Below are 15,869 nucleotides of genomic sequence, written 5' to 3'. Positions count from 1 at the left end.
CAGTTTCCTCTCTGTGATATGGGAATAAAATAGTACCAAGTTCAGGGACCAGAAGACTCCTGTTTCTACGATAGTAATTAAATGACAATATGTGTAAGGTACTTAAAGCAATGTATAGCGCAGGGAAAGCACTTAAGAAATGTTAAATATTATTGTTTATGTTAACATCCGTGCCAGGAATAGAGATCCAGAAATTACTAGAACATGTTCTCTTTTTATAAGGAACTCTGAGTTGTTGGAAGGACATGCAAAGAAGGTTACATCCATAAAGAAAGAATCATCTCTGCCTTCCCACAGTTGATTACAATGGGATTCTAATAAATTAAATAACCCAATAGAATTTTAACTCAGCTCTTACAAAGATTCCTTAGCTTACTTGGAGTGAGGAACCAAGTTAAACAATTATATAGATGATCATGGAATAGTGCTTATGCTTTTTTTTTTTTTTTTGCATATTCTACTTCCCTTTATTCTTTCCAATTGTGGACATTTTTATTTTTCAGTATTTAATTCAAGCTTAGACAATAAGAATCTCTAAATAGTAAGGCTACTAATTTTATCCCTCACAAATATTTTTTTATATCATTTAATTAATTAATTAATTAATTTTTTCATCACGATAAGTGTGCTCTTTAATCCCCAACCTCCCCCACCTGCCTCCCCTCTGGTAACCATCAGTTTATTCTCTATAGTTGACAATCTGTTTCTTGGCTTGTGTGTGTCTCTCTCCCTATATTTTTTTTCCCTTGCTCATTTGTTTCTTAAATTCTACACATGAGTGAGATCATATGGTATTTGTTTTTCTCTGACTGACTTGCTGTACTTAGCATCCATTATACTATCTAGCTCTATCCACGTTGTTGCAAATGGCACGATTACAGTCTTTTATTTTTATGGCTGAATAATATTGCGTTGTATATATACCACATCTTCTTTATCCATTCATCTATCGATGGACGCTTGGGCTACTTTGATAGTTTGGCTGTCATAAAGAATGCTGCTATAAACATAGGGGTGCATGTATCCCTTTGAATTAGTGTTTCTGTATTTTTTGGGTGAATACGCAGTAGTGCGATTACTGGGTCATAGGGTAGTTCTGTTTGCTTTTAATATTTGAATGATAAAATCTTTAATGATTGAACATTACAATTTCAGAAATGCCTTTAATTTTTAGTGATGAAAGCAGTGTCTACATTTGAGAAGATATTATAGTACATAACATGTTATAATATACATCATGTACATGGTCTTAGTGTAGAATTCTTTGGTGAGCATACAGAGTTGCTGGCCTCTGGCTGTAATTTTGTAGCCCGTAGGCTGGGAACTAGGCATTTAGTCATGCTTTTTTTTTTTTTTTCCTGACTCGTTGTATTTAAATTTTTTTTTTTTTAAGATTTTATTTGTTTATTTGACAGAGAGAAACACAGCCAGAGAGGGAACACAAGCAGAGGGAGTGGGAGAGGGAGAAGCAGGCTTCCCGCAGAGCAGGGAGCCCAATGTGGGGCTCGATCCCAGGACCCCGGGATCATGACCTGAGCCGAAGGCAGATGCTTAACGACTGAGCCACCCAGGCGCCCCATGTATTTAATATTTTATGAAAGCAGTGCCAAGATACAGTTTTAAAAGTATGACTTTTAATGAAACACAGCAGCCTTCTACCTCCCTAATCCCTGTCTATGAGGCCCATCCCTGAGATTCTTTTAGCTGTTTCTTCTAGTACTTACCTACACGTTTCTAAATCGCTACTTGTGCAACTTTCTCGTCGGTGTTAGAAACTGTTGACTTTTCTACATAGATGACTGGGATTTAGCTCAGTCATGACCCGAGTTCTCCATGCTGCCCCACCTTCCTGATCTGCCAGGACACCACGACATACTCTGATCGTGATAAGTAAGTAGCCCCCTTCTCCCCAGCTTTGTTTTCTACGATTTCAGTGACCCGCGGTCAGATGTGGTCAGCAAGCAGATGATCCTCTTTCTGACCTATTGTCAGAAGGTCACTAGTAGCCTAATGCTACGCCACAATGCCTGTGTCCTTCCCCTCACTTGATCTCATCACGTAGGCATTTTCTAATCTCACAGCATCTTAAGTAAGATGAGTACAAGATATTTTGAGAGAGAAAGAGAGAGACCACATTCATATAACTTTTATTACAGTGTATCGTTACACTTGTTCTATTTTATTATTAATTATAATAATAATCTCTTATGGTGCCTGATTTATAAATTTAACTTTATCATAGGTATGTATTATAGGGTTTGGTACTCTCTGTGGTTTCTGGCATCCATTGGGAGTCTTGGAATGGGTCCCCTGCAGATAAGGAGGGACAACTGTACTAAGGAGAAAAAACAAATCAAGGAGGAGGGTATCATCAGTTTTTGCTAGAGTTGATCGCTTCTCAGCCTTTTGGCTAAGATCAAGTGTAGAATTGATCACTTCCTCGATTCTAGAATGTTTCCTTCACTTGGCTTGCTGGTTACCACATCCTCTTGGTTTTTCTCCTACTCTCTGCTGTGTGTGCTTTTCTCAGCCTCTTTGGAGGGCTGTTCCTCATCTCCCTGACCATCTGGCACTCAAGTGCCCCAGGACTCAGTCCTCAGAGCATTGCTCCATCTGCACACACTCCCTCGGTGATCTGACCTAATCTCCTCGCTTTAAATATCTGTCTGCCAAGGATTACCACACTCGCCTGCAGCCTGGGTTACTGTTACCAGGTGTCTGCCGGAGAACCTCGTTTGGACATCTGATAATCACTTCAAACTTAACTGGTGTAAACTGAACTCCTGACCTTCCCCCTCGAAGCCCGCTCCTCCTACGAAGCGTCTCTTTCATGCCTCCCTATATTTCCCTCAGCAAGTCCTGTCAGTCCTCTCCCCACAGCACATCCAGAATTCCACCGCCTCCTGCCCCCAACACCCACCACCACCTAGCTCCCAGCTACCACTGTCTCTTGCCGGCATTATTCCGGTTGCCTCCTAACTGGTCTTCCCTTTGTCTCTATAATCTTTCTCAATACAGTAGCCACGGTGACCCCTTTAAAACCTAAGCTGTGTCATGTTGCCCAGTGCCTCCAGCATCTTTGTATATCCCTCAGAATAAAACGAAGTCCTTTGCCGTGGTTTACAAGCCCTCATAAAATCCATTCTCCCTTCTCTGTCTTCTCTTGGTTTCCTCCCCAACATCACATCCTATAATACTCTCTCTCCTTTGCTCACTCTGCTCTAGCTACATGGGCTTCCCCGCCAAGCACGCACAGGACCCAGGACCTTTGCAGTGACCGTTCCTTCCAGGTTGACTCTTCTACCCCAGCACCCACATGGCTTGCCACAGTCTTTGCTCAACTGTAGCCTTCTTAGTGAACCTCCCTAACCTTACTTGAGGTTAAAAACCCCTTACTTTCCATACCCTGTTTCCTTGCTTTGTTTTCTTTTTTTTTTTTTAAAGATTTTATTTATTTATTTGAGAGAGAGAGAATGAGAAAGAGAGCACATGAGAGGGGGGAGGGTCCGAGGGAGAAGCAGACTCCCTGCCGAGCAGGGAGCCCGATGCGGGACTCGATCCCGGGACTCCAGGATCACGACCTGAGCCGAAGGCAGTCGCTTAACCAACTGCCCCTCCTTGCTTTGTTTTCTATATAACACCATGTGATTATATTTGATAGTTTAATTCTTCAGTATTTATTGTCTGAACCTCCCACTGGAATAAAATTTCCACGAAGACACATTTTTTCTGTTCTGCTCACTGCTGCATTTCCTGTGCTTGGCACCTAGTAGGCACTTAGTGTATATTGTTTGAGTGAATTTCTATTATGTTTTAATTTCAGAGGATTAATATGAACAGACATTACAGGCTCTATAAAACCCAAATTGTAGGAGTAAGAACCAGACCCAGATAGAACTCTTAGGATGGAAATCCTTGGGAAACCCAAAGCTTGAGTCAGTGACACTGGAGTACGAAGAAGACAGCTGTTGTCATCCCTAAAGAAACCAGAGTAATTACATGGTCCACTCTGTGACCTCACATGTCAGAGCTCAGTGGATGCAGGGATCGTCGTCACACCCATGCTGCTTGGACCACAGGACTGACAAGTGTTCCAAGTGTTAAATACACGTTCACTTTCAGTTTCTTCATCCAGAAATAAGGATCATGGTTCTTAATGCCTCACAGGGTATACTTCAAAACAGGAAGATAAAATGAAACTATCTGTAAATCATAAATGCAGTCTGCTACTGCTATTACTATGCAAATACCTGGACTCCAGATTGCTTTGATTAGCAATGAAGTTGGTTGATTTGGGGGTGAATCAAGGTGTGCCAGTTTTAAGGTTTTGTTAAAACCGTGCTTTTAAAAGATCCATATGTGGGCGCCTGGGTGGCTCAGTTGGTTAAGCAACTGCCTTCGGCTCGGGTCATGATCCTGGAGTCCCGGGATCGAGTCCCGCATCGGGCTCCCTGCTCGACAGGGGGGTCTGCTTCTCCCTCTGACCCTCCCGACCCTTCCCCCTCTCATGTGCTCTCTCTCTCAAATAAATAAATAAAATCTTTCTTTTTTTTTTTAAGATTTTATTTATTGGGCCCCTGGGTGGCTCAGTTGGTTAAGCGACTGCCTTCAGCTCAGGTCATGATCCTGGAGTCCCTGGATAGAGTCCCACACCAGGCTCCCTGCTCGGCGGGGAGTCTGCTTCTCCCTCTGACCCTCCCCACTCTCATGTGCTCTCTCTCATTCTCTCTCTCTCAAATAAATAAATAAAATCTTTAAAAAAAAAAAAAAAATAAAAGATCCGTATGTACTATCACAATCGGTTCTAAAAGCAAAGGTATTTTTAGCCCCCAAAGTACAACACATGTAACTAAAAAATAAAGGGTGGGTTTTTTTTTTTAGATTGCATAAATTTAGCTGTACAAAAACTCACTAAAGTGACTCACATCATTCAGTTGGCCTTGGAGCAGTGGACGTGTCTTGTCATGGCTCCAAAGCAGAGACCACAGAGGTAGTACTGAGGCTGCTTTTGGGACCATGTTAGTGCACGTCTCACTCAGTGATCCCAGAGACCAACCCCGAGTTAAAGGAGAAAGCAGATAAAAACGAATCCTCTTTATCCTTTATTCTGGTTTTCCTGTCCTATATTGGTTAGGGAAATAAATACTTTTAAGGAAAATCCTGGTTTCTTAACAGCCCCTGTTTTTCCCGTCCTCCTGTGTCTTCACCGGTTGAGCTGGATTCAGACCTTCCCTACAAATCACCACATTCCCATTACAATTAAATACAGCTATATGTAATTTTTAAAAACCTCAAGTTTCAGTGGCTTAAACAAGATAGGAGTTTGTTTCTTATCCACATAAATAACCTAGGACCAATTTAATGGCTCATTAAGGACCCAGCTCCTCTCTTGCCATTCTGCCATCCTTAGTCTCTAACCTCATGTTCCAAAAGGGCCATTCAAGCACCAGCCATTATCACCACATCCAGATAACAGGAAGGAAGTGAGGAGAAGGAGTAAACTTCTTAGGAGAACTACATTTAACTGAGAGAATATTGGTAAAGCTAAAATTCAGGGTTCTGGTTCTTCAGAAGGGAGCATCAAATATTGAGAGGAAGCAGCAATTAGCAGTCTTGAGCATGCGGTGTTTTACTCTTGTTACCAAGGTATACTCTACCACCATAATTTAGGGAAATGGCTACTGTTCCATACCAAAAGGTTCAGTAAATCATCAGAATGTTAAAAAAAAAACTGTCAATTTTTCATCATTCACAAAAACATACACTAATTTATTTATCCACTTAAATATTTGCATGCCTGCTGCATGCCAGATCCTGTTGTTGTAGGCAAGTGGATGCAGGTGAGAATAAGTCAGACAAAATTCTTTCTTTCATGGAGCTCACATCCTAGTCGGGAATCTGGCAGCACACACAAAATCTGAAATAGTGATAGTGCTCTAAAGGATACCAAGCAGAAGAGTGTGCTGGAGGGAGGTGGGGAGGACAGTAAGGGGAAAACGTCCTTCTGGAGGTTAGGGATACCATCAAGGCAGCTGTGTGAATGCTGAGCTAGGAACACACTCAGCAGAGGAAGAGCCTGTGCAAAGGTCCTGAGGCAGGACAGCCAAGCCTAAGAACCTGGAGCACCCTGACCAAGCTGAGAGTATATGCTGTGCGGTCAGAGAGAAATTCGGGGGCCAGGCCATGGCAGAGAGTGACATTTTCCTTCATGTAGTGGGATGTCCTACCCAGGCTATGAGAGTATCTGCAAATCAGTCTTTCTCATTCACATATTGACTTGTTTGCTCCTGGGAGGTCCATCTCAGTGCTTCTTTTTTTTTTAAGATTTTATTTATTTATTTGACAGAGAGAGAGACAGTGAGAGAGGGAACACAAGCAGGGGGAGTGGGAGAGGGAGAAGCAGGCTTCCCGTGGAGCAGGGAGCCCGATGCAGGGCTCGATCCCAGGACCCTGGGATCATGACCTGAGCCGAAGGCAGACGCCCAATGACTGAGCCACCCAGGCGCCCCATCTCAGTGCTTCTGACAAAGGTAGAGACAGAGTGAGGGTGGACTGTGGGCATTGGTTCCTGCAGATAGTGAACACAAGTAAGCCCTACCCCCGACTACTGCTCACAGCGGTGCTGCTCCCTCTTCAGAGGATCCATTTCATCCTTAGGGCACCATGCCTCCCTCCACACTGCCCGCCATACTCTGTACAGTTTTGTCTTTCAGGCTTCTGATCCAAAGGGGACTTTTCCATTGTGGTGGGTGCTGGGCTTTCTGGGCTGTTTCTTCAGGGAATCTATGGAGAGAATCCATGGAACAGCCTCGCTTGCTTGGTTCATCACACCCTATTGTGGGAAACTGGTAGTTTCTAACAGTACCAACCAAAAGATGTTTGTCCCTGAAGTATTTTATTGGGTGTGAAATGCAGGAATTGTCTTAGAATTAAAAGCTCTAATGCTCAGTGTTACCCCACATTCATTGAAAATCCATTGAAATTCATTGCTTGCTTTGGGAGTTCCATCCTCTTTTTTACTCAGATTCGTAGGGTGCTGTTAACTATTGGGAAGAGAGCAGGGGAAATATTCCATTTTTGCAACATGCAGTGAAAAAATGAAATGTGTTTTAATAGTCAGACTTTAGTTTCATAATAATAGAAGTGAAGATTTTTTTTTTTTTTAAATGGCCATTATGAATTTGTCTCAGGATGAATTACCAGGTCGCCTGATTTTCTGCTAGTGTTATCTCCCCTCGGGTGTATTGATGAGGAACTGCTGATAAGAGCAGAATATTTTGCTTTTACTTAGAATTAATAATTCTGTGTCCTTTCCTTTTAGAGAGTCAGGGGTTTGAAATAGGGCTTATTCCAAAATAGGCCCTATTTGCCAGATTCTTTTTTTTTTTTTTTTTTTTTTTATGTTCTGTTAGTCACCATACAATACATCATTAGTTTTTGATGTGGTGATCCACGATCCATTGTTTTCGTATAACACCCAGTGCTCCATGCAGTACGTGCCCTCCCTAATACCCATCACTGGGCTAACCAAATCCCCCCCTCCCCAACCCTTTTGTTTCTCAGAGTCCATAGTCTGTCATGGTTCATCTCTCCCTCCAGTTCCGCCCCCCTCATTTTTCCCTTCCTTCTCCTAGTGTCCTCCATGCTATTCCTTATGTTCCACAAATAAGTGAAACCATATGATAATTGACTTTCTCTGCTTGACTTATTTCACTTAGCATTATCTCCTCCAGTCCCATCCATGTTGATGTAAAAGTTGGGTATTCATCCTTTCTGATGGCTGAGTAATATTCCATTGCATATATGGACCACATCTTCTTTATCCATTCATCTCTTGAAGGGCATCTCAGCTCTTTCCACAGTTTGGCTTTTGTGGACATTGTTGCTATGAACATGGCCCTTCTTTTTACTACATCTGTGTCTTTGGGGTAAATACCCAGGAGTGCAATTGCTGGGTCATAAGGTAGCTCTATTTTTAAATTTTTGAGGAACCTCCACACTGTTTTCCAAAGTGGCTGTACCAACTTGCATTCCCACCAACAGTGTAAGAGGGTTCCCCTTTCTCCACAACCTCTCCAACATTTGTTGTTTCTTTCCCTGTCCATTTTTGCCATTCTAACTGGTGTAAGGTGGTATCTCAATGTGGTTTTGATTTGGATTTCCCTGATGGCTAATGATGATGAACATTTTTTCATGTGTCTGTTAGCCATTTGTATGTCTTCTTCAGAGAAGTGTCTTTTCATATCTTCTGCCCACTTTTGGACTTGATTATTTGTTTTTTGGGTGTTGAGTTTGAGAAGTTCTTTATAGATCTTGGATACCAGCCCTTGATCTGTAGTGTCATTTGCAAATATCTTCTCCCATTCTGTGGGTTGCCTCTTTGTTTTGTTGACTGTTTCCTTTGCTCTGCAGAAGCTTTTTATCTTGATGAAGTCCCAAAAGTTCATTTTTGCTTTTGTTTCACTAGCTTTTGGAGATGTATCTTGAAAGAAGTTGCTGTGGGCAATGTCAAAGAGGTTACTGCCTATGTTCTGTAGGATTTGGATGGATTCCTGTCTCACATTGAGGTCTTTCATCCACTTTGAGTTTATCTTTGTGAATGGTGTTAGAGAATGGTCGATTTTCATTCTTCTGCATGTGGCTATCCAATTTTCCCAGCACCATTTATTGAAGAGACTGTCTTTTTTCCATTGCATGTTTTTTCCTGCTTTGTCAAAGATTATTTGACCATAGAGTTGAGGGTCCATATCTGGGTTCTCTATTCTGTTCCATTGGTCTATATGTCTGTTTTTGTGTCAGTACCATGCTGTCTTGGTGTTCACAGCTTTGTAATAAGCTTGAAATCAGGCAACGTGATGCCCCCAGCTTTGTTTTTCTTTTTCAACATTTCCTTGGTGATTCGGGGTCTTTTTTGATTCCATACAAATTTTAGGATTGTTTGTTCCAGCACTTTGAAAAATGTCATTGGAATTTTGATTGGGATGGAATTGAAGGTATAGATTGCTCTGGGTAGCATAGACATTTTCACAATGTTTATTCTTCCGATCCATGAGCATGGAATATTTTTCCATCTTTTTGTGTCTTCTTCAATTTCTTTCATGAGTGTTTTGTAGTTCCTAGAGTATAGATCCTTTACCTCTTTGGTTAGGTTTATTCCAAGGTATCTTATGGTTTTTGGTGCTGTTGTAAATGGAATCGTTTCTCTAATTTCTCTTTCTACAGTTGCATTGTTAGTGTATAAGAAAGCAACTGATTTCTGTGCATTGATTTTGTATCCTGCCACATTACTGAATTGCTGTATGAGTTCTAGTAATTTGGAGTGGAGTCTTTTGGGTTTTCCACATAAAGTATCATGTCGTCTGCGAAGAGAGAGAGTTTGACTTCTTCTTTGCCAATTTGAATACCTTTTATTTCTTTTTATTGTCTGATTGCTGTTGCTAGGACTTCTAGTACTGTGTTGAACAATAGCATATTTGCCAGATTCTTAAACTGAATCAGTCTTTCTGTTTTAGATAAGGTTGCTGTATCCGTTTCTCCCCACTGGATGTCACCTTTTCCCATATATTCCATCTTCCCACAACCACAAAATGCATGAACTACAAAGTAATGCAGTGCACAAACAGCTTACTAGATGTCAAACTCAGACAGTTACTTTTATTCATCCATTTATTGAGTACATACTGTGCACCTACTATGTGCCGGGCCCTATTTTAGGCACTGGGGCTAACACAGTCAATAAAAACTAAGTCCCAGTTCTCCTGGTACTTGTAATTTAGTATATGTGTGTTTGGGGTGGGAGGTGGGAGGTTAGATATGTAATTGTTAAAAATTAGAATATAATAGTGGTAAGTATGAAAAGGAATGTAAAACAGGAAAAGACTAAAGAGAATGACCGTGGGCAGGGTGTTGCTCTGTGGAGAGGCCTCTGGGACAGTAACGTTTGAAGATGCAAGGGAATGAGCTGAGCGAGCATCCGGGAGAAGGAAGTCCAGGGATGGAAGAGCACATCCATAGCCCTTGAGGGAGTGTGCTTAGCATGTGTGAAGATCAGTGAGGAGGCCAGTGTGGCAGGTGGGGAATGTGGGAGGGGAAAGGATAGGAGTGGGTGAGATCAAAGGGCTCGCAGGGTCTGAATCACACAGGGCTATGAAAGCTGCCAACCGTAAGGGTTTTGTATATTATCTTGAGCAAGATGGCCACTGGGAGATTCAGAGCAGAAGGTTGATATGATAAGCCTTATGTTTCAGAAGCCTCATTCTGGCTCTGGGGGTGCAAGATTGGAAGCAGGGAGACCACTTAGGAGACGCCAAGAGGTAATAATGGTTGGAATTAGGATGTGGGGTAGTGGAAGTGAGTGGTGGGTAGATTCTCCATGCATTTGCACGTAAAGTCACTAGAATTTTCTAATGGATAGGATATAAGGTATGAGAGAAAGACAGGCATCAAAAATGACTTGGAGCTTGTAATAATCAGTGCCCTAACAGAGCACCAGATGGCACTAGAAAACAAGTCACATTTACACTAACAGAAATCCCATTTGTAATGCAGCTTAAAGACCTAGAAGATTATAATATAGCCAGTAAATCAGCTTGATGCAACTAGTACCTCGTATGGATACTTCCAGGTTTTCTGTGATCATAAGGAAAACAGATATAGAACCAACATGAGCAACAATCAAGCCTCATTAAGAAGTTTTCTTGTTATTAAGAAATATATATGTCAATGAAGTTTTTCCTGGGATTCTTACAGCTGAATGGAACATATTTAAGCAAAGTTGTTCACCATCATCCTGAGGATAAAAACTAAACTTATTAGTACAGCACCTGAAGCTTCTCAGGTTCTGGCTCCCGCTTATGGCTTTCCTCTGTTCACAATGCTCTTTCTTACCTCCCCTCTGCACAGTCTCCTGGCAAAGTCCTACTCCTTAGAAATGAGCTTAGAGGTTACCTCTGCTAGGCAGCCTTCCCTGATTACACCCCTGTCTCTTACTCCAGACCAGAAGATGTACTTTACCTCTGTACTCCTAAGACACCCCATGCTTGTAGATTTTTAGCATGTATTTTGAGTTTTTCCCTTAATTTTTAGACAGAAGGCATCTAAAAGGAAGGAACCATGATACCCTCCCCCATTTTGTATTAGTCAAGGTTCTCCAGAGATACAGAATCAACATAATAGGTGTGTGTGTGTGTGTGTGTGTGTGTACAGAAACAGAGACACAGATTTATTGTAAGAAATGGACTCGCATGATTACAGAGGCTAGCCAGTCCAAAATCTGCAGGGTAGGCAGGCAAGCTGGAGACCCAAGGAAGAGTTGATGTTGCAGCTCCAGCCCAAAGGCAGTGTTGAGGCAAGATTCCTCTTCCTTGTGGTGGTTGTATGGGGGGTATCAGTCTTTTTCTTTAGGCCTTCAGTTGATTGGATGAGGCCCACTTACATTAGGGTGGATAATCTGCTTTACTCCAAGACTACTGATTTAAGTGTTCCTCTCATATAAAAAATATCTTCACAGCAACATGCAGATGTGTCTGACCAAATATCTGGGTTATCATGGCTTCACTTAGTTAACACATAAAATTAAACCATCACATCCCTCCAATAGCATTTACCCATAATATAAAAGGAGTTGAATAAATAGTCATTGTATGAAAAACATGACTTAATCGCTTTCCTTTTCATCTGATGCTGATAGTATCCTTTCACTTCCTTACCTCTTCATCTGATGGTGACATTATGAAATGCAAATGGCCCAGATGATGGGCAGGAAGAGTTTATAGACAGAAGTATCAATGTGTGAATGAACCTTACCTGTCTCGAATGTACTGTATTTCATGTTATTTTCACATAGGTTCTCCTCTAATTCTTATCAAAAAATCTTGTGAGTTAAGTATTTTTCAGCCATAGTTAGCCATGTTTCTTCAAAAATTTTTTTTTTCTTTTCCTCTCCACTACTGGTAGTAGAGTCACATGTTGGAGTGCACGATGATGTCCTACATGTCTTGGAAACTTTGTTCTTTTTTGTTAGCATTTTTCACCCTTAGATTGCATAATTTCTATTGCTCTGTCTTCAAGTTCAGTGAATTTTTCTTCCGCTCTTTCAAATCTGCTGTTGAGCTCATGGAGTAACATTTTCATCCTAGCTACTCTTCTTTTCAAGTCTGGATTTCCATTTCGCTGTTGAGATTCCATATCTGGTCACTCATTCATACCATGTTTTTCTTTAAATGTCTATACTTATTTACAATTACCCATTTGAAATGTTTTTCTAATAAACCCAGCATCTGGGCACACTTGGAGACAGTTGCTACTGACTGCTTTTTTTTCTCCCTGAGTGTGGATCAGGAGATTCCTGTTTCTTTGCATGTCCAGAAATTTTAGGCTAAAAGCTGGATTGTGTATAGAATACATTGTGGCAGCTCTGGAATTTTTTTTCCCCCTGAGGATTATTGGTGACCCGTAGACAGTTAACTTGCCTGGATTCAAACTAAAAAATCCATCTCCCTGCAGTATGAAGCAACTGCTTTCTCTGCTCAGGTTTGTTGACTTCCAGCTGCTGTTTTTTTTAGTACAGCTCTCTGGAGAGTGGGGCAGGAGGTGCCCTGAGCCTGTGTAGTTTAGTGGTCTGCTAAGGATTTGGGCAGAATTCATACTCAGATTTGGGGACTTCTTTCTGAGATTCATCATTTGAATTTCCAGTCACTTTGCCCGCCTGAAGTTCTGCTGTCTTCTACTTCAAGCCATTAGGACTTCTAATTTCTTCTAGGCAAACTGGATGTGTACTGAGAAATGTACTCAGGCAAAAGAAAACAAATTTGCACATTTCGCCAGAGGAGTTCTGTCTTTCAAAAGTAGGTTTCTGTAGTAGTTAGCCTCTGGGAAGGCCCCCAGTGATCCTTGCCTCCTGGTATGCGTGCCTCTGTGTGTGTGTCTCCTCTTTCCATTGAATAGGGCTGACCTAAGTGACTAATAGGGCAATGCAGGATTGGCAGAGTGCAAATCCCAAGGCTAGCATTGCACCTGCTACCTTGCCTTTCCTTTGGATCACTTGCTTGCTCTGGAGGAAACTGGCTGCCTTGTCATGAGAATATATAAACAGCCTTTGGACAGGTCTAGATAGCAAGGAACTTGTGTAAGATACTAAATGTTAATGGTGGTTGTAAGCTGCTAGGTTTGGGGCCACTTTGCTTTGCAGCCATATATAACTAGTTTATCCTCATTGAGTTTCTGCCTGCTTTTTCAAAACCAGGCTCCCAGGAACCACTCATGAAGATGGAAAGTTATCGGTCAGCCTGGGATTTGTGCTGAGTTTATTCTCAAATTTTGGATCTTGGCCCTTCTGTGCCTCTCTTGCATCCAAGATTTCCCTTTTAAAATTTCACCTGCTCTGCTCTCTTCATGCTGTGATCTGCCCTCTTTAGTGTGGAAGGACTCAGTTTTCCACTCATCCCTGATTTGGGGTGGTTGGGAGCAAGCACCACCCTACACAAAAAAATCACAAACTCACCATTCTTATCCAATGTAGAAACTGTCTTTCAAGAATAAATTCTTCTGGGGGTGCCTGGGTGGCTCAGTTGGTTAAGCATCTGCCTTTGGCTCAGGTCATGATCCCGGGGTCCTAGGATTGAGCCCCGCTTTGGGCTCTCTGCTCAGTGGGCTTCTCCCTCTCCGTCTCCCTCTCCCCCTCCCCCTGCTTAGGCATGCTCTTGCTCTCTCCTCTCTCTCTCTCGTGCTCTCTTGCGCATGCGCATGCTCCCTCTCTCTCAAATAAAGAAAATCTAAAAAAGAAAGAATAAATTCTTCTGTTACAAGTTTCTACCTATCTTTGGTCATTTTCCAGTGCCTTCAAATAGTTGTTTTAATATTTCAGTGACATTTCACTGATTTAATTGATTTAAATTGGTGATAATTCATTGATTTAATGAAATACGAATATTAACATTCTCTGAATACTAGAGAAGCTGAACATCTGAAATGTGTAAGCCATTCTGGATTCCCTTGCTGCAAACTGCCTAGTCATATCTTTTTTTTTCTCCTCATTGGTTTTCAGAGTTTCATTAATATTGATATTAATTTCCTTATTAGTTTTGATATTGTAAAAATATTTTCCCAATTGGTTCTTTATCTATTAACTTCATGTACAAAGCTTACAGATACGTAATCGTTGAAACAAGTAAGTGTGCGAATGAACATACGAGAGTGGTGTTCTCTCACCTGTTATAGTACTTTGAATGTTCCAATATCTCCTTACTCTCATATATTTTTCTATTATAATAAAATATGCACAAAAACATTGGACAGCCTTGATTCAGATGGCCTTGGCTTGGGGAGCATCGTTCTTCCGTCAAAACATTCATTCATTTATCTTACTGAGATAAGAACGGTAGCACCTGTTTGTGAAGACACCTGGCATTAAGCTTCAATGACTTGGGTTTCTGAGAGTCCTTCACATGGGCTTGACCAAGTCATCACTGCTTTGAACTTAAGTATTGCGTGGTCTGTCTAGGTAGGTCTTCTGTCTTGTAGCTGCCTGCTGGAGGTGCTTTGGTTCACTGTCTTTAGCAGTCCCTAACACACCATCTGTTCCTCATATTAGTACCAGCAGCGCCCCTAGATGTAACTCACACAGGCTGGTGGTTCAGTTCAGGCCACACCACGACGCCGTCGTAAGTTTCCCAGAGTGTCGAAGTGCAACGTAGCACTAACACACTTAAACCACTTCCGGGAAAAGCTTCGAGAAAAGTCTCCCTGCCTGCCCCCCTTGCAGCTGTGAAAAGAGGTTGTAAGAGAACGGCTGTTAGAGATTTATTATAATCATTACATTCAACAGCTACTGTAGTTTTCGTGGTTCCTAAAATATACCAGCAGTTATTGTCTGATTACTTCTACAGATAAGTTAATTATAGGAGATTTCTGACTCTTATACAAGTCTGATTTAGAGAGAAGTTTAATTACAGCAATTTTAGTGATTTAAATAAGCCCAGCATATATTACCAGTCTCAGCAAGTGTAGTCGAGTTTTTAGCTGTGTTGAAATACACATTTGCTTTGTTTTTATTTTTAATTTCATGATTTTCACCATACTGTAGTACCAGGGATAATTCAGGGCACCTGTTTCCACCAGAATGAATCTTCAGTCAAACACACCACAGGACAATAATAGCAAATTCTTTGTTATCATTAAAATCCCATTCTAATGCTTCCCATTGAGCACTCAACAACTTACGGTGCTAATTTCTGCCATGATTGTGACAACATGAGCAGGGGAGTAAAATTAGTTTATTAAGGAAAAAAAACTCAGATTTAGTGTGTTTGAAAATGATCATCAAGATCTAAATTTTCTTTTGATTGATGGGAAATATGACCCTGTGTTCAAGTCACAGTAATCCACTTTGTTGTGTATTAACACATGGTCTATTTGTATACCGAAGCAAATTAAAGATGACGGTATTAGCTACATATGCCCAAGCTGGCTTAAAATCAAGCTTTCAAAAACTGTCATAAAAAGACAGTGCTGTCAGCAGTTAGATATATTCATTTACTTAAATAAGACTTCAAATTGGAGAGTGCATTAGTTTGGAAAATGCATTACTGAAAATTACCTCAGTCTGATTACAGAGCTCTTCTCCAGAGCATTTTTTATTCTTCTGATGTAATGGTCCTGGCATTTACAGCCATAATTCTTGCCGTATGTTTATGTTTTTCACTTAAAAATCAAATTTGTGTTGACAATAAAAAGTATTAGTAATAGTGAAAATAAATCAAATCCTCTCAGTTTCAGTTTGGGTGATTTTATTACATTCTGCCCAGGAAGCCAGACTTCTTACTTATCCCTGACACCATGGAATGGCAGTCATGCTTTTCTCCTTTGCTAGA

General features: G+C 41.2%; 1 protein-coding gene and 1 pseudogene across 1 annotated transcript in view; both read left to right on the top strand.

The window, feature by feature from the left end:
- The window catches only part of ASPH (aspartate beta-hydroxylase), a 194,300-nt gene that overhangs the window by 77,320 nt on the left and 101,111 nt on the right, over positions 1–15,869 (top strand). The gene's annotated exons all lie outside the window — the stretch shown is intronic.
- On the top strand, positions 2,391–2,526 carry LOC118015497 (annotated as a pseudogene).

This window comes from Mirounga leonina, unplaced genomic scaffold (assembly GCF_011800145.1).
Source record: "Mirounga leonina isolate KUSES-001 unplaced genomic scaffold, KU_Mleo_1.0 Mir_165, whole genome shotgun sequence".
NCBI classification, from domain to species: domain Eukaryota; kingdom Metazoa; phylum Chordata; class Mammalia; order Carnivora; family Phocidae; genus Mirounga; species Mirounga leonina.
This window is presented reverse-complemented; position numbering and strand designations above follow the sequence as displayed.